At 39.1% G+C, this 23,527-nt stretch overlaps 1 long non-coding RNA gene across 1 annotated transcript in view; it reads right to left on the minus strand.

Annotated features, from left to right (window-relative positions):
- LOC115348617 overlaps positions 1–23,527 on the minus strand; it is a 148,099-nt gene that overhangs the window by 22,463 nt on the left and 102,109 nt on the right. Inside the window, exon 5 of the long non-coding RNA XR_003925874.2 lies at positions 3,306–3,362. This is a non-coding gene — a long non-coding RNA (uncharacterized LOC115348617). The remainder of the gene's footprint in view (positions 1–3,305; positions 3,363–23,527) is intronic.

Genomic DNA, 23,527 nt, shown 5'->3' on the forward strand with positions numbered 1-23,527 from the left:
GTTTCCCATCAGCATATGCCAAAGACAAGGCTCTGGGCACGGCCAGGTCAATGGGGGACAAAGCACAAACTGGACTGGAGCCTAAAAACGCACATTACAAGAAATATTTTTTTTCTTTAAAAACATTAATTTCAATGCCGTCCACACTGATGAACAGGGATCTAACACTCACTCCATTTGCCTTACTCTGTACCTACAGACTCACTCTTTACTTAAATATATCTACCATATTTACATCATCACTGCAAACAGACAAGCCTTACAGAAATGCTCAAAAGTGAAAGGTATTTTACTGTACTAAATAGATATTTTCTGCTGACAGTGACATCTTATTTGTATGTGGAGTGAAGCACAAAAGTAATAGCCATATATGAATTTCTTGCAAGCAAAAAGTTTGATGGATACCTTTAACATAGATGGCTTCAATAGTTTTAAAACATTACAGAATATGAGGACAAATATTTGAAGCTAGAATGCATTTTATGGAAAATTTAGAAATAGTTGGAAAAAAAAGAAAAAGCATTACAAATTGTTGTCTACCTGGGGGTATTTTTTTAAGGCCTGAAAACAAAAAAAAGTTTTTATAAATTATAAAAGCTATGAAAGTTTTAATAGTATTTAATAATATACAATTAAAATGGTAAAAATATTTTTAAATATTCTGTGCTCTGATTCTTATAAGGGAAATGGAAAAATATTCATATATCACTTTCTGCTATGTAGATAAATAATAGCAGTGTGATGCATTGCACAAGTTCCTCTGAAGATTACTGCCCTGGGTTTGGAACAACTTGAATATTTGCCAGGCCCATGGCAACCTGCACTACCTTTTGTTACACAGAGGTATTGATCTGCATGCATACAATGGTGGCCCAGGAAGAATACGATTTCAGTAATAAAAGTTACCTATTTGAGCTCACTCTCAAATTCCGTATCAGTAAATTGCAGCTGTTGCCCTTGGCAACTTGGGAAATTCAGACATTAACCACCCCTTCCTCACGCTGGGAAGGTTATGGTGACTGTGACCTGCAGTCAACAGTGCAACACCACAAAACAAAAGTCACACACTGCAGAGCACGGATGCTGCAGCCTCGGTTGTTTCTTGTTATGATACCTTCTGAACATCTCCTAAATAAAACAGAAAATAAAGCAGTTTTGTTTTAGCCAGAAGACTGAAATGACCAATTCTCCAGAAAAGGAAACATAATCCTGGTGAATAAAAAAAATCTTTAAAGCATACTTTTCCCCCACCTGCAGAAGTGACTACCTATGTTCCCAAAATAATTCCTCCATACCTTAACTGAAACATCCTTCTTAAAGACGAAATAATACAAGAGCAGGGAATGGCTGCAGATAACTAACTTAAAAAAAAAAAATTTGCAGACAGACATCCAGGATATGTCAGAAAGATGGAAAGTACTGAATTTCTGACAGGCTTTGAAAAACGTTTTAACACACTTTTTATATAATATATATTATGGTGATAATGACACATATATATATATTTATGTATATATAAATAAAACTTATAATGTCTTTTCCATATGAGTAGTTCGCAAAACATCTGATGAATTCTACAGACTGCACAAACTTCATATCGAGATCATTTTCCCCACTACATCTTTTACAGTTGTTCCTGCTGTAAAATGGAACATTTCATAGCACAGAAGAAAACTGGTCCTTCTTTCCGGAGATAAAATTACCGTGTTATGCATCTCATCGCCATGGAAGAGTGAGGTAAGTGTAATGACAGCAGTGAGAACTTCTGACAAGGCTCCCTGCCTTTGCACCTCCAGAGGCTGTGAACGGTTTGCTCCTCACAGCTTGGTCTCAGTTACTAGAAAGCACACTTTCAGGAGCATTTTATCTCTTAAGCTCATTTTTTTGAAGGCAAAATATTCATGACTCAATGCCCTGAGCTATGGCTTAGACTTTCCTTAAGGAATGGCTTTACAGTGCAGCTGAGCCAATCCAACTGCAGGCTACCAGCACTGGTGCTTGTCTGATCCCACCACTACCTGGTTCCGAAAAAATTGCCCTCCAAATCCAGCAGACATTTTTTTGCCAGCTAAGCTCCTTGAATTAGATTCTTGGGTTATCAGACAAATTGTAGCATTGTTGCAAGGCAAGAAATGGATGGTGCCGCTGCTAACAGAGAAGGACTTTCCCTCTTGGCCACAACTAACATCTACAGAGGCTCAACTACACCAAGAAATTGAACTTTTGGAAGTCTTCCTTTCAAACACAGTCAACTCTCAAAAACCCAGATATTCTTCTTGCTCTTACTTCCACAATGCTCCTGACATAGCTTTCTGCTAAGTGACTAAAGACATCAGCTACTCTGTTGACAGAGCAGAATAAATCCCAAGGTGGGGAATTAAATAGGATTGCATAGCCTTAGTATCAGAGAAGCTTTGTCATTACAAGGATTTTCAGCTTAGTTCAATGACAATGGACTCTCTGAACCTTTTCACTAAGAAATCATAATGCAAATTTTATAACTGAAGTGAGTCTAGAGTTAAAAAAAAGTATACTTTTGTAGAAAATTATAATTACTGACACCTTAGGCAATGGTAAATAAAAACCTTATAAGAAAATAAATAAATAACATCCTTTCATAGTTGTAATGCAGACCCGCAGTTTAGGATTAGTGCTTCATTATTTAGGGTCTATTCCAAAGTATTCTGAAGCCAACAGGACCTTTATATTAACTTCAGAAGGCTCTATACCCCTCTCTTGAACAGAGTAAGAAAATGCAAATCAAACAAATAGTTGGAATTTAAATGTACTTAAGTGAAAGGCAGGAAGTTAATTCAGAGCCCAGGTCTCTCGAGGCCCACTGCATAACATTTATTTTATCTTCTAATGTTGTGTCATTATGTTTAATGAACAGGAATCATACTTAGCAGAGATTCACCAACAGAACTACTTGGGAAAGAGAAAATCATTCAGCTCATATTATTTTAATATTTCATTAGCATTCCTAACGGAATGTCTCTCACATGGAAAATAAAAATAGCCTCAATTCAACACAAATTATGTGCAAAAACCTGCCCCAAAGCAGTTTCAGCAAAGATTTAGAATGTCTCTGACTGTAGACCCTTGATATTCACTCCTTTGCTTTGAAAATATAACCATAACTACTTTATAAAATACATTTTATTGTGACAGACTTCAATGACACAGAATTCTTTGGGGTTACACCTGAACAAGCCAACAAAATTAGATACCTAAATAACATATTGAGTAACTGTGCTTAACCTTACTAAGGAAATCAGAGTGATATCCTGGCTCACACACTTTACCCTCATTAGGAAAACAATCTCATGGGACCATTGTTTGGTCATTATTGCAAAGCAGAGCTGGGGAGAAAAGGAAAGGAGAGAGTCTGTCAGTGGGATCCCTTGCACAGAGAAGCCAAGGCACCAACTTTGTTTCGAAGATGGCCCAATGGAGCATCCTTTAACGAATGGTGACAGTTCTGCTCCACAAGAAACCCAGCTCAGCACCCTTACAGGCAGCAGCTCTGCCAGAGCCCACAAAAATAAAACTGGTTCAAGAAGCAGAAGAGAAAAGTGAATGCTAATTATTAATTACTAGAGCTTCAGGCAATTATGTAACTATCAATGGAAAGCTCAGACAGATACATGACAAAATCAGGCAGAGAGGGAAACAGAATGACGGGATGCAGGGCCAAACCTGACAAAAGTATTGTTTCAGTCTCCAGGGAAATTATACCTTTCATGTCCATTTACATTTGATGTAACAGGAAAGTACAATAAAGAAGAATAATGATTCAGTCCCACCAAAGGAACTCAACGTGACATGCCTTCTGCTTCTAGGCATCCGTTCCACAATTATTTTAAATCTCTGGCATCTGTGTGGCATAGATGAAGTATATGAACATCGAAAATTAATGTGTTGAAACCCATGAACCTATTTGGTTTTTTTTCAATTCACTTCTGCACTTAAAACCTCGGTCAGAGTACAGGCTTTCCAGCCCACCCATCTAAGCTACCGCCCTGCTTCTCCTGGCAATCCTCAGTTGGATTCACCCTGCCTATTCACTGATAGCATCAGTCCAGAATTGGCTATAGCTGGCCCAAGTCTGTTGCTAGGACTTTTCTACGCAAATCCTGGAGGAATTTGTTCTTTCCAGCAAATCCTATGTCACCCTATGGCATAAATGAAGCCAAGCAAGAACATCTCAGGAAGAGCAGAGCTCTCCTCCATGTCCATCGCACATCCCTCGCAGCAGAGCAATGGCTCGTTGTGAGGTTACCCAAGGGCAGATTCCTGCTCGGGCTGCTCATGGACAGAGCATTTGCTCGAAGCATCAAGGCAGATTACTCACCTTCTTAATGTGCAAAAGATATTTCATGTGTTATCCTACATATTTTAAATGTATTCATAATAAAAAGTTTATGAAACAATGAATAAATTACTGCAAAGTTAAATTTTTTTCCCCACTGAGAAGTTTGCAAATCTTGCACTCAGTGTGAATCAGATTTTCAAGGACATTTAAAGACAAACTTTCAAGGCACAGTCCACACAAATGCATGTCTCAATGGGCGTGTCCTGCAGTGGTTTACACAAACAGATGTTAGAACTTCCCCGTCAAAAATGGATTAGCACATAACTTTTTCATACAAACCAGGCTTCATGTGCTTTTATAATTTCTCATAAACTCCAGGAAAAAAAAAAAAAAAGGAGAAATTGAAGTGTTTCCCACTTATCAGCAAATCTGTATTCTGTATAAAGTACAAAACAATCTTTGTGACTGATGTCCAAACCAAACATCTTTGCAACACATTTATGGTAGAGCACAGCGCTGGAAAACTATTGCCAGATTTCTTGATAATGGAGATTTTTTTCTGGGTAAAAGTCTTCTTGAGAGGTCAATTTAAAATCACTTCATGTTTTTTATCTTGGCATTCAACAGCTAAAAAATATTACCAACCTAACTTTTGAGGTATTCACAGCTGCAGAGTGGAAGTTTGAAGTGTGTTATGAGAGGTACTGCTTTTTAAACACAAGTCCCTGGGCTGTTTAGCTACTTTCCTGGCACACCCGCATTACCACACTATTAATAACAAGATACCGGGAAATATCTTTGCTCTGGGGGAAGAAAAAAAAAAAAAAAAAAAGCTTTTTCCACTGCCTTTTAGGAGTAAAGCATAGAAAGAGTGCTAGAAGACTCAAAACCTTGTTAATGTTGCTAACAAGGATCCAGCCATTATGAACACGGGCTGTTATTTTGGTGCTAATAACCATCAGAAGGAGCAATTGTTTTCTGTTACAATGCTGTTTTGTGAACAATAAGGGAAATTAGGAAAGCAGGAATTTTGCATCCTTTTTTTTTCCAAAACCAGTTCATTTTCCAGTCTGTCTAAGCAGTCTCCATCTTCATTTAGTGGAACAAAACAGGATACAAGTCTGTTTTCTGGGTATTGCTGATGCATTTCTCATCTTTAAAGGTGTGAAATTACTGAAAATGACATTGTACTTTGGGTCTGACACACCATGTGGTTCCATAGGACAGAAAACTGACTAAAGTTTGGCAGCCCAGCTGAGAAGCCTGCCCAATCAACACCCCACAAATTCTGTAGAACAAGATCCTTTGGAAACCTTTCCTTGCCCTGACAGACTGAAGCAGAACATTGTTCCCATTCCTTACTAAACATCCCGACTTTTCTAAGCCCATCTATATAACAATATTTCAAGGAAATGAATGCTTTTTGCCCTAAAATTCAAAGCAATTGGGACATATTGCAATAACCATTTATTTCAGGTTTTAATTAATATAATCCTGAATCTCAGTACTCTGGGAACTTTTTTGGAATTTTATTTGATGTTGCAAGAGCCTGTCTTTTCTTTGGCTGTGCCTTCATCAGTTCAAACACTAAAGATAGAAGAGTCAAAGAAAAAAGGCAGAGAGAGACTAACAATCCTGGAAGGATGAAGCAAGGAGCACAAGGAAGAAATGTGGTTCAAGTCACAGGAAGAAGAGATAATTTAGGAAGTTGCAACATAGACATCCGTTATTAATCAATGGATGTGCTATTTATTTAAAAGTTTATCATTTTGCTTAAAGGTTCAGGACTAGATTATCACCACAGGATACCTTATCTATTTTTTGTCAATTATACTGTAATCACTATACGATGTGATCAAATCACTTTGTTCTAAAAACAGCCTGCAGCTCATTTTCCCACCCTGTGCTGCTCTAGAATTCATGGATAGTGCTGGTTACAAAGTTTTATTTTCCCATCTTAGAAAACTACAACTCTTTAAAGGAACTTCAAAAAAACCAAGCTGGAAATGTTGCCATGGCACAAACTGGTATGGTTTATCAGTGCAGGAGCCTGGGAGCCTGCAGGAGCACATCCCATACACCAACAATCACACGTGTCCCACTGTTCCCCGTTGGGCAAGCCTGGCCCACCTGCCCAAGAACCTAGAGGTCTAGGAGATAAAGGACAAGCAGCTTCTCATATTGTCCTCACTGGTGTGCATCTTCTACTTCAGGCTCGTTTGCCAGTCTGGGACGCAGCCCCTCCAACTGTTAATTGGACTACCCAGGCAAGGACAACATTTTACAGGAGATCTCAAGTGTCGTTGACTCACCTTACATCTGTATGGGCATAGGCAAGTATCAAATGATAAATATCAAGCATTGGTTTTCATTTAGTAGCACCGAGCAAACTTCTTTTAGTTGCTAAAGAGAAGGAAAAATGCTACAAAATTACCCAGTGAAATTTAAAATGTGTTGAACTTGCATTAACACTTTTAAAAGAAATAATATCCAATTATGCAACCTAAATGTTGGCTATTAATTATCAATGGAAGCGTTCAAAATCTGGGGAGAATGTAAGGTACTTTCTCTTATTAATAAAGATGACAGAAGAAAAAGCTGCTTCTACAGCTTGGACAATAAACTGCCATGTACAAAATAAACTATTCAATTAAATTGTCAGGTGTAACAACAGTAATCAAGAGGTTAAGGCTGAATACTCAGTAATTTCTAGTGCAAGAAGCAGATTATTTTTTACTATGTAAATGAAAAATTATTTTAAATTATGCATAAAAAACATTAAATGGGTACCACTGAAAAAAAATAAATACTTAATAATCAGACATGGGAAGTAATTAAGTTTGAAGGAAAGGACTTATGACTTCTCTATACAGATATTATGAGTACAACATTGTCTCAAGATCAATTTTGTTGCTTAAGTCAGATTCAGGCTGTAGCTCACATGACAATCAACACCAACATTTGTTTTATAAAAGAATACAGAGAATTTTCTTTCAAAACTATTCAAAGATTACTCATCAACATTTTAGTCCCAATGATTTTAATAAAATAATCTAGAAAGTCATTTCATTTTGTAAAATTCTTACAGGAATAGTTATGTTTTACGGTCTTGCAGTCAAATTGAAAAGCTGCAAGAAAGCACACAGTCAGGCTGGATCCATCTTTTGCAAACTACTGCTTTTCTAGATATCTCCATAATAGCAACCTTCCTCAAAAACCTCTGAAAGCTCAGACAGGCAAGCCTGAGCAGTTTTTCCAAAATATTTGTCTTGGAAAATGGTACTTCTTAAACTATCAGTAAAGAGAAAAAAAAAAAAAAAGGCATCTGGAGTCTCAAAATCTGGAAATGATGTAAGGAACATCAGCAATCAAGTGTTTAGGCATTAGAAAACTGAAATCCCAGAAACAATGTGAAGTTTAAACAATATTGGCAGATTAGCTATACTTATATATATACATATATATATATAAAAGGCATTGCACACTATCTAAAAAGTATCATGTCAATTATGAAAAAGGATTAATCTCATATTCAAGATTTTTTGACCACTGAAACAATGCTGGATATCATAAATCTCGTCTTTCAACAATTTCTACACCATCTGTCTGTGCTTGCAATAATCTGCACCCACAGGGGTTTAGTGTTTCATCTTTGTTTTGGCACTAAATGAAGAGAAACCTATTACTGCTTCAATTACACCAATGTCATGAACATTAGCACAAAATAACTATGCAATTAAGAACTTTATGAATCAAAGATTGTTTGAGAAATACAGTTTTGGGTTGTGGCTTTTGTAACCTCATGAATTCAACAGATCTGTGGAAGAGGTTAAATAAGTACACTGAAATTTTCATGGGACCAACTGTTCCCTAGTACTTTGTTCCCATAACATAGTTTAAAATAAGAACAGCAGTATGTGAACCTACAGACTTAACCCACATGCAAACACATACATCGTTTAGAATTGCTGGCATGAAAAATTAGTATTTACATATTTTTTATGCAAAGAGGTGAAATATTTGTAAGTATTTTGGAGGACTAGTCTGTTCTTTAACTCTGTTCATTTTCTTCTGATTCACCAATTGAAAATAAAAAAAAAAAAAAAACCTTTTCCTCCAAATTTCAGCTCAGCTATATTGTATTATATGACATGGTGTGTATAACAGAATACAGAATTTAACCCAAACCAACATTGTGTAGGTGTACTTATATTGTCTATCCTCAAAATAGAAGTTATTGCTACATTTGTAACATCATTTTGGAAAGTCAAGCCCTGAAAATCAGGAATTTCTTCAGCCTCAGTCCAACCAAATATGAATTTGCAATGCAAAGGTTTAACACATATATGCTTAATAGTTTAAACCACGTTTGATATACATGATCAGAAAATGATGGTGGAACGAGAGCAGAGGGGTTGTGAAGCTGTTCAGTCATCACTGCTGCCTCTCTATCTTCCCTCTCTCCCAACAAATCTACACCTGAGTACACACACTTGCTCTTAGTGCATTGACCATCATCTCTGTAATCAAATTTAATCACAGAAAGGTTATCAGAGCTCCTTTTTCTTTTTTTTTTTTTTTTAACATTAAAACAAGGTAAGTAGTTTGTTTCCCAGATTATCAAAACCTATCTAGATCATCAGCATCTCCAGTTGAATAAAATAACTCATACAAACCACTGGTAACCTGATGTGCTTCTATCAGCTAGGTTAACTTACAAATTAGTTTGAGTTAAATATGATTGCATCAAGTGGTGACACTGCTAAACTTGCACGGATTTCTAGGAAAGTAGAAAGAGAAAAGGAATTCACACAATTAAATGGGCCTATTGAAAAACAAGCAATAAAATTTAAGACTCAGTTCTGTAGGTTATGAATATAGATGCTCCCTTTTTGACATGTTGAATATATGCTTGAAGTTAAAAACAATATTGTTTCCATAGGCGCAACGTATCATTGAACAGAATGCTTTTACAAGAAGACTGCATCATAAAACTTACAGAATTGGATCAAGGCAAAAATGCAAAAAATCTTAAATATCAAACTTCTTTTCCCTGCCTTTTTTTGCATATATGCTTAGATTGTGTTATTCCAAAGCCAACCTCATTTGCAAATGCAGGAGCTGAGACATACTAAAAAGTTGTTATAGAGTTGAATCAAAATAATTTTTTAAGTTCTCTGTTTCACGGCACTTTTTGCAGTACCCTTCACTGCAGAAGGTCTCTTTCCATTTCACAGGATCTGTGCCACTGCTGAGGAACGGCACTGATGGACTCATCCCTTCTCCTCTGGCCTGAACCTCTGTCTGTCACAAGTGCTTCATTTGTTGCTATTAATTGGAATAAAAATTCCTTACTGCCAGTGAGACCAACATTTGTTCCTTGATAAGGACCGTGTTTTTATACGTTACTGAGCGTGCCTCCAGCTCTGTTTACTGGGATTCAGAGTCGAATGAAGACTGTAAAAATTGCAAGAGGTCAGACTGCATCAGGGGACAACATTTTAGTGCTGCTCAGCTGATGCGCCCACTCCTCCGCTCAGAACCGAGCACTGGCAGTGCACCGCGGTGCAGAACAGACACGGCAGCACTCCCGCCAGCTCCGGGAGGGAATACGAGAGATTGAAGGGAAGCACAATTTTACTAGGCAGTACTTGGGTTAGTAATACTCTCAGGCAGAACTGAGTGCAATATCAGAGACTTTGTACTTGCAAAGCTTTACTCCCAATGTATTACATGCTGTGTTTACAGAGGGAAGGAGCATACCGCTGTGCAATAACCATAGAAAGTAATAAAAACTGGGGAAGTGGTAATGTAGCTGGGGAAAGCCATAGTCTCACTTACAGTGGCAACAATTACTGTGGCCAAATGCCCAACTGTGCTGTGACACCAGAGAGTGAAGGATTTAAAGCACAGTCCTCCCCTTGTCCTGTAGTAGAAGTTGTCAGCTGGTATGACGAGAAACCCTGAATCCTGTGTGATTAGGTGCAAAGCTAACCTGCCAAACAATACTGAAAAATTGGGCTGTGTTAGGTGAAGCACAGGAACTAACAGTCGATTGTTAATCCACTAACATTGTTGATTAGTTCTTGTACTTATAGTATGATGTCGTGCTGCGGCTCTCCAACACTCCTTTTACATATAAGGAAAGCTCCTCCTCTATGCCAGAGGACTTGCCATCTAAATATATTGCCTAATTCCTCAGGAGAAAAGACCAAAGAAAAAGTGGTTTGCAGGGATAACGCACCCTTCTTGGAGGGCGCAGACACAATAGTATGTAAGGCACTTCTGTTACCTGTGCCCACAAGGGACTGCGGTAAGTCCTATTTAATTCAATTAGTGCATTATACAAGTTTCATTGCTGCATATAGAACAGCTTTAAACAGTTTGGGTTCTGTTATGTTTAATGCACTTCACTATCAAAGCATGATTTTTTTGAGTGAGAAATTAAATACTTGACCATTTTTTTTTATGTCAGTGCAAATTTTTTCACTTGAATTCAATGTTACTGAACAACATCTTCCTCACATGTCAGTTCCATTGTTCTCAGATCCAGAATAGTTAAAACTGGTGAAATGCACCCCTTTCATTTTTTAATTTGTTTTATGCATCACACAGCATAACACATCTTTAAAGGCAGAGCATTCCAAATATCTATGAAAATGACACAGATTGCCTGCCAGAATTCACATGACTTTTTCTACTTTCCGAAATCACCATTTTCAAACAGATCATCATAGAATAGCCCTTCCAGAGCAAGTACTGCATACTTACTAAGCTAACATACAAAACCAAACAGATTTGCATCTCTCTCACCATGGTTAAGAAAAGGACCATTTAGGATACTTTTTACACATCAATTTATTCCCCTGAGACTCAAACTCTTCATGTTCAAAGAGGAACTTTTAATATGAAGAGTTAAGATATATAGTCATACACATCTATAGCACAGCTGCAGGTTGATTGTTTTCTACCAGTATTTCTAAATTCAAGTCTTAAAGCACTAGTAAACTTCAAGTTAAAAAAATTAAAACACAAAACCCACTGCATGCCAATCCCGAAGAAATAACATATTACTAAGCAAGATGGGCTGCTTGGCTCAGAAAGTGAGATTTGCTCTCCCTCTAGAGTTTTAGCTGCATGCGCTGTAGCCTATAACTGTTAGCTAGTTGAGTTATTCTGCTAGTGCTGTTGGTTGCTATTCTTATTCATTCAAAAATAGGTAGTGACCTTGAAAACAAATCTTTTCATCAAATCCTATCACAAACATTTTATCCAGCCTTGACCACTAGTCTAAACTCCTCTCAGATACATTATAACATCTTAATACAATAGCTGCTAGCAAACTACTTACAGAAGTTCATATTTATATTGTCTCAGTGTTCATTATCTTTAGGTGCATCTTTCTCTTCACTTTTGGCATTGTGATATGATCAAGAAAATTGACCCTGAACAGTCTAATAAAACCCTGCACTGCTCTAACAAACTAGCTGGATCAGTCTTTTTAACAACATGGGGATAAAAAGCATTTGTTTCATGGTCATTCAAATATATAGTGTGCAAGCAGGAAAAAAAAAAAAAAAAAACCAAACCAAAACTCCAAGAAAAAGAGATCTCTGGTAATAGACATCTGCTCTTTGTGCCTAGCAGAATATTCGGCTCCTGTCGACTGTCAGGAAATCGGAGCTAACCTTTGAGTTCATGAAGCCAACAGCCACGCACTGCCCTGATCCTGGCACTCACGAAATGTCAAAGATAATCTCATTTCCATTTTGATGAATAATGTACAGAACAGCAAACACTTCTGCATGTGTGTACACTGGAATTCAGCAGTGGGATCTCAGCAGGTTTTGAAGGTGCGAGAAAAGAAGATGACTTGAGGGTCAAGGAACCTGATGCTTTTCAACACTACAGTTACTTTACCTTTTTTTATGTTAGAAGATAATGGGCTGAAATAACTAGAGTACATATCCATTTGATTTTCTAGTCCTTGCAGCTTTATTGTCCCTGCACCGACCAAGGGAAGACACAGCATTGCAGGGCAGCTCATCGGCAGAGGCGACGCTGGTGATGCGGTGCTGTAGGCACCGGCTGTCAGTCACCGGCCCTGGAGAGCTCTAGCCCAGCGCCCAGCTCCGCGGGGAGCTTTCGCTCAAGATCCCTCTCTACCTGAGACTAAGCACAAGAAAAAATTCTCTCTTACACACCCTCTGTCCCAAAAGGGGCATGTATAAATAACAAAACATAGCACGTTTTCTGAAGACCAAACATTCATTTGCATGCAGGAACTCAAGCTGTCAGTCTTCATAAAAGCTACCGGCTAGGTCATGTTTTGGCTTTCACAATTATACACTGCGGAAAAAAAAAAGAAAAAGAAACTTACGGAGCCAAAATACCTAAGAAGATGTATCATGCCTATAATTTCTCGGTGTCTAGTGTGCAGGTAAAATGGCATGAGAAGCCCAGAAAAACAGCTGAAGCTGTGCTTTCCTGTCTCTGTTTTTCCTTTGTTTGTACCTATTCTGCTCAATCTAAAAGAAAACGGGCAGCAACAGTCCAGGGTCAGTTATAAGTGACGTTCTGGCGCATAGGCTGAGCTTTCAAAGTTTGTTTAGTTTTTTTAAAACTTTTAAAAGATTTACATATAGACCCATATCTTTTAAAATAAAGGATACATTTAGGTGTGTCACAAGGAAACAGAAAAGAAACTCCCTTTCCTTATGGAGTTTCTTGGTTTTGGTGGAGGTTACAACCACAGAGGACCAAGCGCTGACTTGTCACAGCAAATGGCATCAAGCTCTGGTAGCAAAGTCCTGCTGGCTGTGTCCCTTGGCCAAGCAAGACCTCCCGTCCCACCTGCAACCATAACCTAACATCCTTCAGAAACAGTGGCCATCACTGAAAAGACCAGAATTATAACGTTTTGGCATTTCCTTTTTATATATTCTCATATCTGTGAGTTTCTACTACTACAGAAAATGGCCTAACGGCCATGATCGCTCACTCCTCTGAAGTACAATTCATCACAGCCTGTTGTATAGTATCAGCTGTCAAGATCTACAGGATTTTCTTGATTCAATCAATCCTCAAAATTTGATCAAATTATCTTTCCAAGTTGTTTATTCTTTGTTGCACACAACATAAAGATTGGCTTCCAATATCCCTCTATCAATTGGTGTCACAATTAGATATGAACTCAAATGCCCAACTCCTTACATATATAAATGCAAAGATAGCACAGGCACATGGTGAGTCTTAATAAACACATCTTTCCTAATTTGGCAGACTTTAAACACAGGAAACCATGTGCAAACTCTTGTGAAAGGGCAAGAGTATTTCTGTCTAGTGTATTAAGACTTTTTGCAAAGCATCTGTGAAGACATTAAGAGTTTTGCAGTTTTTCACCTCATTCTTAATGTTGCTGTTTTGAAATGAGCTGAATTACATCGGTCATTATGTGGTCTTTAACAAAATTCCTTGAACAACATGATTCTAAATTCATAGCAAGGATCTCATGAACTTGATGGGTTTTGGGCAAAACTTTCTAATCAAGTGAAATACTGACTACAGAACCAAGCGGCACCAAATTATCTGCTTTGACTACTTGACATCAAAAGGAATTTTGCCTACAAATGCAGTACCTGAAACGTGGATTTCTAACAATACAGTCTGGATTTAAAAGGGTTATATTAAGTCCTATTAGTAATGCATTGCTATACAATCATAGAATGGTTTGGGTTGGAAGGGACCTTAAAGATCATCTCGTTCCAACTAGTCCCATGGTCTAAGTAGCCAAACCGCTGGCTGTGGCATCGCTCCCGTAACCATTTGTTGACTCGCCAGATTCAACTGGCCCTTTCAAACCCCTGCCCTTTGACCAGGAGGATTGACGAAAAAAACGACCTGCGCTCCGGAGTAGGGACTTACCGCTGCTCCCAGGGCTCCGTAATCCTTCTCGATACCCCTCGCGCTGCTGCCGGCTGTATCACTGGCGCACACCTGAAACAACAGCAGCGGATAATGGTCGGCCACCTGGACGAGGCTTGGTAGTCTCTCAGTGACAACCCTGACAAGCAGCACGCCTCTCCAGAGAGCGTGCCATGGCGGCAAATGGGGGCCTCCATACCTCTCACAAGAGAGTCACCTACAAGTCCCTGCGGTCTGAGGCTCGCACCGCAGCCTCACCCTTCAGCAGCTCCGTCTGGGGGGGGGTAGATGGCGCAGACCCCCCAGCCGGAGCTGCAGCCTTTGCTCTCAGGCGAGTGCCCGCCATTTTGCCTTGAGGGTCTGGTAGGATGAGTGCCCTTGGCCTACGCAGGTGGTGACAGAAGGGTGCCCGGTTCCTGGGTTTTGTGGGCTTCAAGTGTCTCCGCTGGGCCAGTGGGATGTCTCTCCTTCAAAGGGGTGCTCCGCCGCGCGCGTTTCGCAAACGGGGCGGCCCTTTGTGGGAGTGGGGAACGGCCACCATTACTCCTGGCCTCTCCCTCAGGAGAGCTGCCAGCTCCTGGCAGGTCTCTGCGCTCCCGTGGGGCTTCCCCGGCTCAGGAGAATCAGGGCAAATTTGACTGAGTGCTTCTTACATGGGGAGCGGGATGTTGAAATCATTTTGCTTACCTGATTATCTTAGCATGCGTTCAGTCAGAAGGGATTTGGTCTTCCACAGAAAACACTCAGTATTATTTTTTCTGCTTTGTTTTTTTTGGTCCCATATCTCTTTCCCAATTAAACTGATACTATGAATCAAAATAAAAGTCTTTTTGCTTCAAGGAAGCAATCTGAGAGCAAGGCAGGACTGCTACAGTAGACATTTACATTAGTTAAAAGCCCCTCAAATTGCTACAAAAGTTCACAGTCAAAATCTGCTGAGCCTTAAATGTATGCAGATTTCTAGAAGGTGGGTTAATAAGAAAGGCTATGTCCGCACCGCCACTTAGTGAGTAGACAGCAGCATTTCAATACGTCCTGCATGCACACAGTAGATATCTGAACACCCCCCGGTGCTCAATGCTAAGGAGGACAAGCAGCACAACGTTTGACATGAGTAAAGAAATGGATGATTTGAGCTGAGATTGGGCATGTAACGTCAGTGTTGGCTTTGACTAGCCAACCTGACCGCACAGTCAGACGGACCAGCAGCTTTCCCGTACCACATTTAATCTGTCAGGCAGCAGCTAACAGACAAGAAGTGTTATTTGACTGCCTCTCATCTACCCCTGGCTGACTTCTGGTGGATAGTCAGGGACGTGTGTGTTGCCATGGCCAAGACCACAATCTCAAGCTCTACTAAGCTTTCTCTTCAACTTATTCTGTAATAAAAGTAAAGATTTCCATGGTGGCAAAGCTGTATGATACAAGTACGTGTTGCACAGATATTGCTTAGAACTTCTGCTAATTAGTTTACGTGCTTGAGATGCTTTCTGGAGGAAAATAAAATATATGTGTGTGCTCAGAGGACATAATATTACACTTCTCCTCAGATCCTGGGGACAGGCCACTTCAGACCAGCCCAGGTAGTCTCATTAGATTACTCTGGTGATATCCTCCCTCAGCCAAAGTCCAGCAGTCCCAGCAACCTTTCCTCAGGGGTGGCCAGTAGCACAGCAGCAGATACTTAGGGAAAGAAGAAACAAAACCCATGCAGAGGGGTCCTTGGCTGTTAGCAACACCATAGGTCTCAGCAATCCTGCATTGAGGCTATCATGCTCAATAACCACAGGTAAACACATCCTTCATTACTCTAACTCTTACTTTAGGTCTCCACGGAATTTTTTGGCAATGAGTTTTGCATTGTATTTTATGTGAAAAAGTACTTGTATTTTATCTGATCTGAAGCCAAATGTGAAAATAAGAGAGAGGCTGAATACGACGGAGGATGCAACCACTGCTGTCTGTTGATACCACCATGTGCTCACTTCTCCCCTCTGGCTCCCGGCCAGCCCCTAATAAGCTGTTTTTGGAGAAGCACTCTGGTACCACATACTGGAAAGCAGCATAAAACTCTAGTATAATTAATATTTAGAATACATTCTCTTTTAAATGCACAGATGTAAGAGCACCTTAGGAACAAAATCTATTGAAGCCATTTGACAAATGCTCAAGACAGAGTCAGAGTTACCCAGATTACTCAAGCAGCCACTGGTAAAGCCAAGAATAACCCTAAATACACTGCTGCAGATAACGTCATATTCACTAGGTGAATTCCTATGTCACAGGAAAGGGACACGTGCTTATGTTATCCTGCTTAAGATACTTACCACATCTTTGCCGGAGTATACTAGGCAGAAGCAAAGAACTACATTTTATAAAGAAGGTCTTAAGTAATCCATTTACTTAAGGAGGGTGAAAAGCTCTTCATTTGTAATACAGGCATAGATTTAATGACGAAATGGATTTTCATCAGAAGTTTCTAAAGATTTCTAAAAGGCTTTGAGCATTAAAGAGAATTTGCAATAAGCTTGGAATTTTGCCTAGCATTTTTAGCTGATTACTCTTCCCTTCCCCTATACCAGGCACAAGATGGTAATTAGAGCATATTACTTTCCCTCTGGAAAATATATGTCATTATGTGAGAGTCCGTGAATAAGGAGTTCAACACATCTCTATTTCATATAACTTATCTCCTAAAAATATAGCAAGTGGTAGAACAGTAAAAAAGACACTGCCTAACCAATAACAAAACTAAGATTTGATTTAGCAATAACTAGTGTGGTACTGCAGTGACATTTAAAACTATCCCGCCAAGAACTTTTTATATATAAAGAGAGAAAAAGTGGATGCCATAAAGACAGTAAAAAGAAACATTATGTTGGCAAGTCTATATAGCAGTAATAGGCAATATAGATGTTCATTTGAAGGAAGGGCAATTTGGCTTAACGTTATTGAAGTTCCACCATTTTCTAACATCCTAAAAGCTTTTCTAACTAAAAAAAGCTCTTAATCTGTCATATGCTGGATATAAACCATCTCAATCAGAACCACTAATCTCTCATGAAAGAATTTCTTTGGTAAAAGGGTCTCTTGGGACTGCTGATAAAAACTTAATGATTCAAATTTTTGTATCTTTTTTAATGAAGTCATATCAAGAACATATAGAATTTATACCACCTGTGGAATATCGTTCTGTATTTTTGATGAATTAAGGGCTTATTCAGGTCTGAAAGCGTCCCGCATTCTGGTGTTTCCACAAGCTCTTTTGTGCAGTTATTTACAATGCAGGCTTAATTACAGCATCCTGCAAACTCAGCTTTCATCCCTGAGGTTACAAAATACACTTTTAAATAAACAGGGTTTTTTAATACACGAGTTTGAAACTGTGACAAAAATCAAGAGAATAAAATATAAATGTATCTTTCTGAACAGATTTTCATTCCTCAAATTTTCCTCAAAGCATTAGGAAGCAAACAATGGCTCTGTTTAATCTAGTGCACAATACAGTTACATAACGAAATGAAGACTAAAGGTCCATTTGATCAGTGTATTATGTTTGATTTGCTAAATTTGTCACTAGCAGAAGGGCAGCGGAGCAGCGGGAGAGGCTGCTCAGAGGGGCTGTGCAGGCTCCGGCCCCCGCGGAGCTCTGACTGCAGAGCTGACCATGCTTTGGGCAGGACGTTGGACGAGAGACTCCTTGGGCTGCCTTCCCTGCATCGTCCGTATCTGACCCATTCCTAGATATAGTCAAAGCAAAACCACATCCTCTTTTAATGATTAAAGACTTAATCTCAAAAAGAAATGAAATGGAAAAAGTAGTCAATAACACAAGATTTCAAAAGAAGTACCAAGTGAAATGTTAGGTTTACACAACAATTGGTTTTATTTAAACTAATAATACTTTTTTTCCCCCTAAAAAAAAAACTATGGAGAAATTCATATCAAAACAACAAATCTCATCTTCATTTTTAATGTGTTTATGCATCAATTTTTTCAAAACTCTCTGCTAGAATAATTTTTTTTAAAGTGGGAAAAAAAATTTAGGTCATTCAAAATGCAGACCCATAATGTTAGCTATTTTCATTTTCCACCGGTAGAATAATTAAGCATTTTCACATTTCTTAAACCAATGCAGCATGCGAACTATAACACTACTCTGATCAGAACAATGTCAGCAATTATATTCTTTTACAGCAGATCAGTTCTAAAACAAAATGGATAGAAAACTTCAAAATAAAGGTTGACGATTGCAGAGCTAAAGAAGAGAATGAAAAGAGGGGTGTAAAGACAGCATTTTTGTTGATTATCAGGTACTTTTGAAATTCACTTGACCTCATAGATCATGCACGCTAAAATTGTCTTAAGGTGGTTAAGGAAAAAAAAAAACGCAAATGCCAGAGTTATAAGAGGAAACATTGAATATGCTACAACAGCTAATAAAAAGTCATTCCAGTGGCTTTAATACTGGATTGAATCATTACATAGGTTTATTAATGAACTGAGGAATATACACATTAAATCTGATTCTCACCAACAGACTCAAGAAAAGCTTCTATGGAGGAAGCTTCGTGGAGTGCCAGGCTCACTGCTTTTCCACAGACCATGAAAGGAATCACATTTAACGCACTCTGAACTACACTAATTTAATGGGATTTCTCCAGGAAAAGAACATGGCATAGAACATGACAAGTTTAAATTACTGCAGCACAAACCAGACCACTGAGCAAGAGGTATACAAGACTTTCTGTAATATCCTACTTGGGAAATACAGTTCAAAGCAATTCCAATTTAAATCAAGGAAATGAAAACAATCCTGAAGTTGAGAAACGGCAGGGTGTATGGATCACACTTGATGATGTACTGCCAAATTAAAATGAGGATCAAAGTAAATTTCTCTAACAGTGGGATACAGTTATGAAGAATATTCATTCCAGCTCTAATTTTTTAAATGACTGTGTTCTGTATATACAGTTCATTAAAAAGATAATTGTAGAGACTTATCCTCCAGACATTATCCAACTTAGAAGGTTTCAGCTGCACCTTTCAGAAATATCTGATTGTTGTTGCATTGTCAGATATTTACATAATGATGTTTTAAAATGTGAAAATCGAAAAGGGCAAAAGCAGTTTTAATATTCAGCAGCCTACTAATGATAGTCTAGAAACAATATACACGCATGCATATATAACTGCCATGTGATGATTACACATGCAGCATGGATGTATCAAATGCAGTATACACCTGTTTCTGAAGACAGGGTGTCAACACTGAAATATTTTACTATAAACTATTTTTTACCAAAAAAAAGCCTTAGTGGAAAATAAGCACAGTGTATAACCATTCTTATCCTCTTTCTTTCTTTCTCTTTTGAGGCAGAAAGCAGTTAGCCCAGCTAAGAGTTGCGTTAGTCCCTGCAACAGACTTAGATATCTGTAAAATAAATACTTAATCACATATATCATGTACATGTGTGTGCTAATATATGCTATTTAGTATAAGACAGGGTACATCATCTCTGCTAAGGGACTAATGAAAGCAATTGCTTATGTAATGCAAATATCTCTGTGGTGTTAATGTGTTGGGCGTGAAATACTTTAATGCCTTGTGAAGGCATTTGATGCTGAAGCAGCTTTCTTGCATAGATTAAAGGAGTCAAACTATATTTTTCAAGATTAACGATAACACTGTGCACTGGTGATGATATAAGGCTGGAGTGCTGCAAGCTTAATGTTTACTGACTGAATAAGGTTTTTAAAAGACAGTAAGGAACATAATTTCAGCTGATGAAGACTACAAATGTGTAACCAAATGAAGCAGTTTTCATGGTTCAGAGAGCCATCCAAATTAAAGACCCACTATTTAGCTCGCTTCTCTTTGTTCTGGTTGCTACGAACCCCGGTAATGGTTGTTCATGAAAGGTAGGGTGGTATTTTACAAATGACATGGAAAGCAGTTTGTCCCTTACACCTTTTCAAATAGGGCAGTCTCCTGATTGACGACCTGCAGCCTCTCTGGAAGTGAAAGCACATCGTGTCTGTAGGGCAGTGTTTGAATTTACAGGCGTTCGCCCCACCTCAACTTTCCCCGTGCTCCTCGTTCTTGTCAGACAGATTTGGGCTCCCAGGATAGATTAGAGACCCAGAATACACAGGGCATAATGAAGAGGACCTCAGGTAGCAGCATGAGATATTTCTGCCAAAGTTGCCTTCATACAGACCGCTGAGACGGTCAATTAGCTGTACAGAGGAATGGACTTGATAGATAATTAAATTACCCGAGGGGTCAGACCATTAACACATCGCACTGTACTTCACAGGCTACCCAGAAAAATGAATCCTGATGCCTGACTATTTAGGCAGAGCTTAAAAGAAAATAAAATGTGCCATAATATTAATTATGTGAGCATGAACAGCTCTGCAGCACAAAGCCTGTGTGAGAGGGGAAAACTTTTTTTGTACTGTTTTTTCAGCTGGCAGAAGTGACACATCTATTTACAAATTAGATCTTCAACCATCTATAAGGAAAATAAATTAAGAGTCAAAAAAGGCTACCTGCTTTGAAACTTTCTGATATTTGTTCCTTTGCCTCATCTTGTATTACCTGCTCAAAAGCATGTGAGGCAGAGGGGTGAGACCTCCTGCCATGGGAACTCCAACCAAACAGCAACGAACGTTTAAGCGTGCTAAAAAAAATTGAGGCAAGAAATATCAAAGAAAAGTTTTACATTCTCTTTATATGTGCATTTCTTTCTGTCACCTAAGCAGTACTTGTCCTAAAGTCCCTCTACAAAGCCCAAGCCTGTTTGCCTCCGTTGTCACCTGCCATTGAGATATAAAGGGACCATTACAGAGAAAAGAGCAAAAACCAGAGGAACGTGCCTGGGGGAGGCAACTGCAACACCAGGTCTCAGCTTTCAGGAAAGGATCTCAGGAAGGGTGAGGAGCCATGCCTGGGCTCTCTTTTGGACAGGAGATTAAGAGCACACCTTAAGTTTACTCTGGAGGACCCAAGACCATAGCTAAGTACCTACAGGGATGTCACTCATCCCAGCTGGTGACAATGAAACTCCTCATCAGATCTCTGCAGAAATGCTCCCTGTATCCAGAAAGCTACATTCAATGGTAACTATTTTTCAGTGACACCAACCTGGGCAACTCGATCACAAGCTCTTTTAGCAAGGAAGTTTTTCTGCGCTGGAAAAAAGTCCTATGACTACATCATCTACCCTGTTTTCATGGGCATCCACTCCCTATCAGTGCCAGTACCAGATTTAAATGATCCTTTGCTACCAACTACAAACCCACATCTCAGAAAAAAGACAATAGGTTCAACTCCCTCCTCTTGGATCTTGGGGACCGTTTATCCAATGTATAAAAGTACTTTAGAAGAGACAGTCTAGAAAATAGGGTCTCGACATGCTGTATAAGTACTAAAGTATAAGCTTCACTAAAGGTGAAGGTGTTGTTTCAGAGATACAGACAAAACTCACCTGTTTCATGTTGTAGTGACAAATGAGAAAAGTTATTGAATTGAGACTTTAGAAAACATATATCTCAGCATTTATGAGCAGCTTCACTCACTGAAAACAAGGGGTTCTGCTTCATTACCACTCCAATATTTAAAACCTAAAATATTCCTGTTTATTTCCATATACTGGGTAGCTTAATGGACTTCATCAGACATGTAACTTCTAGGTGTTGGAAAGGTGAACAAAAACTCTCAACAACAAACAAAAAAATATTTCTCAAACTTTAGTTAATCAGCAAGGTCAAATTCTGGATATGGCCTTGTTGATATCACTTGGAAATAATGAATTTTGACATCAAAATGTGAAGATTAATTTCCTAACCTAAAAATACATGTAACTCAACATAAATAATTAACTAAAACAAGGTCCATTAAAAATGCAAACAAAAAAAAAGGAACCCTGAGAATCAGAAAACTGTGTGCCTCGAATACAAAAAAATATTTTCTGTGTTTTAATTACATGCTTCCCTTTAACCGAAAAATACTTTGATGAAACTATCATTAAAGTGGAATTCAGTGAAGTACCAAAATCCGGTGCATGAACCAAGAGGCAACTGGCACGCAGAATTTGTTCTTGGTCGCTGCAAGCAAAGAGAGGTGCTTCATCCCCTTGCTCCTTCTGAAAATTACTCGTACAAGGGATCAGTGCATGATGATACCCCTGGTGACCACCTTATTGAAGTCCATCAGACAAACAAGCTGTACTGGGTATAGCTAATGATAAGATATTTGATTACAGATAAATATTTTTGGATCTTCTCAGGGATCCACTAGGAGCAAGCTGTGTTGGAGCATGCATTCAGGAATAAGGATTTCCACCTAAAACATCCTCCAAGTCTCCATGTAGAGCCGGTACCTTTACCACCAGACAAAGCAAAAAATCCTAAAGCCACCCGGCACGCTGACAGCCAAGGCCTGACATTAGCAGAGGGTGGTCCCGTCACAGGGGGGTAGGTTACGGGGGGGAGCAGAGGAGCTGTACAACCCCCCTCCCCTGGCACAGACCAGTACGGGGCACGCGCCGTGCGGTGGGACTGGGGAAAGGGCTGGTGCGGCACAGTTGCGCCAGCGTAGCCAGGTCTCCATGTTCAGCGGCCGACAAACCTGCAAGACTGATTGCAGTAAAAATAACACAGGGAATATTAATAGAAATGTTAATAGATCAGCTCTGCAGCTGCTGCTATCGCCTCAGGCAGCACCGCGGTCCTCGGGGACGCGGGTCCGACAGGATCACGGGCAGGGTCAGGGTGAGTCCAAGTGACAGCTCCGGACTCCCACCCCCTGTAACTGCTGCAGAGGGGAGGGAGGGGAAGTAACAGCCTCCGCCGGGATCCGGTTTTCTGTGCGCTTTTGTTATTCTGTCAGGCTTTCACATCAGCTCAAGACTAAAAGGAGAAAATTACTTGGATAGATAGGTAAAAATATATATAAAAATCCTGTGACTTAACTATATAGAGAGAGAGTATATAAATCATAGGATTTTTAAATTCACTCGTGGCTGAACAAGCAAGGAGGGAGAAACTCCTGAAGACTGATGACTAGCAGTAGTCACTGTTACAGAAGCAACCAGTAATTACGAAGTTGCATGATCAAAGCTTTTAATGCTGAATTTTCAAAGCCATTTGTAACCATTAAGCAAATGTTTCAGCTCACAGGCAAGGCAAACATTACTGTGCATCTTCAATGAAGAGTTAAATTTAAGTAAAAAAGAGAAATGAAATTTTTCCATTGTTACGCAAATAATTTATATCATCTGA

The sequence above is a fragment of the Aquila chrysaetos genome, chromosome 11, assembly GCF_900496995.4.
Source record: "Aquila chrysaetos chrysaetos chromosome 11, bAquChr1.4, whole genome shotgun sequence".
Classification (NCBI taxonomy): Eukaryota; Metazoa; Chordata; class Aves; order Accipitriformes; family Accipitridae; genus Aquila; species Aquila chrysaetos.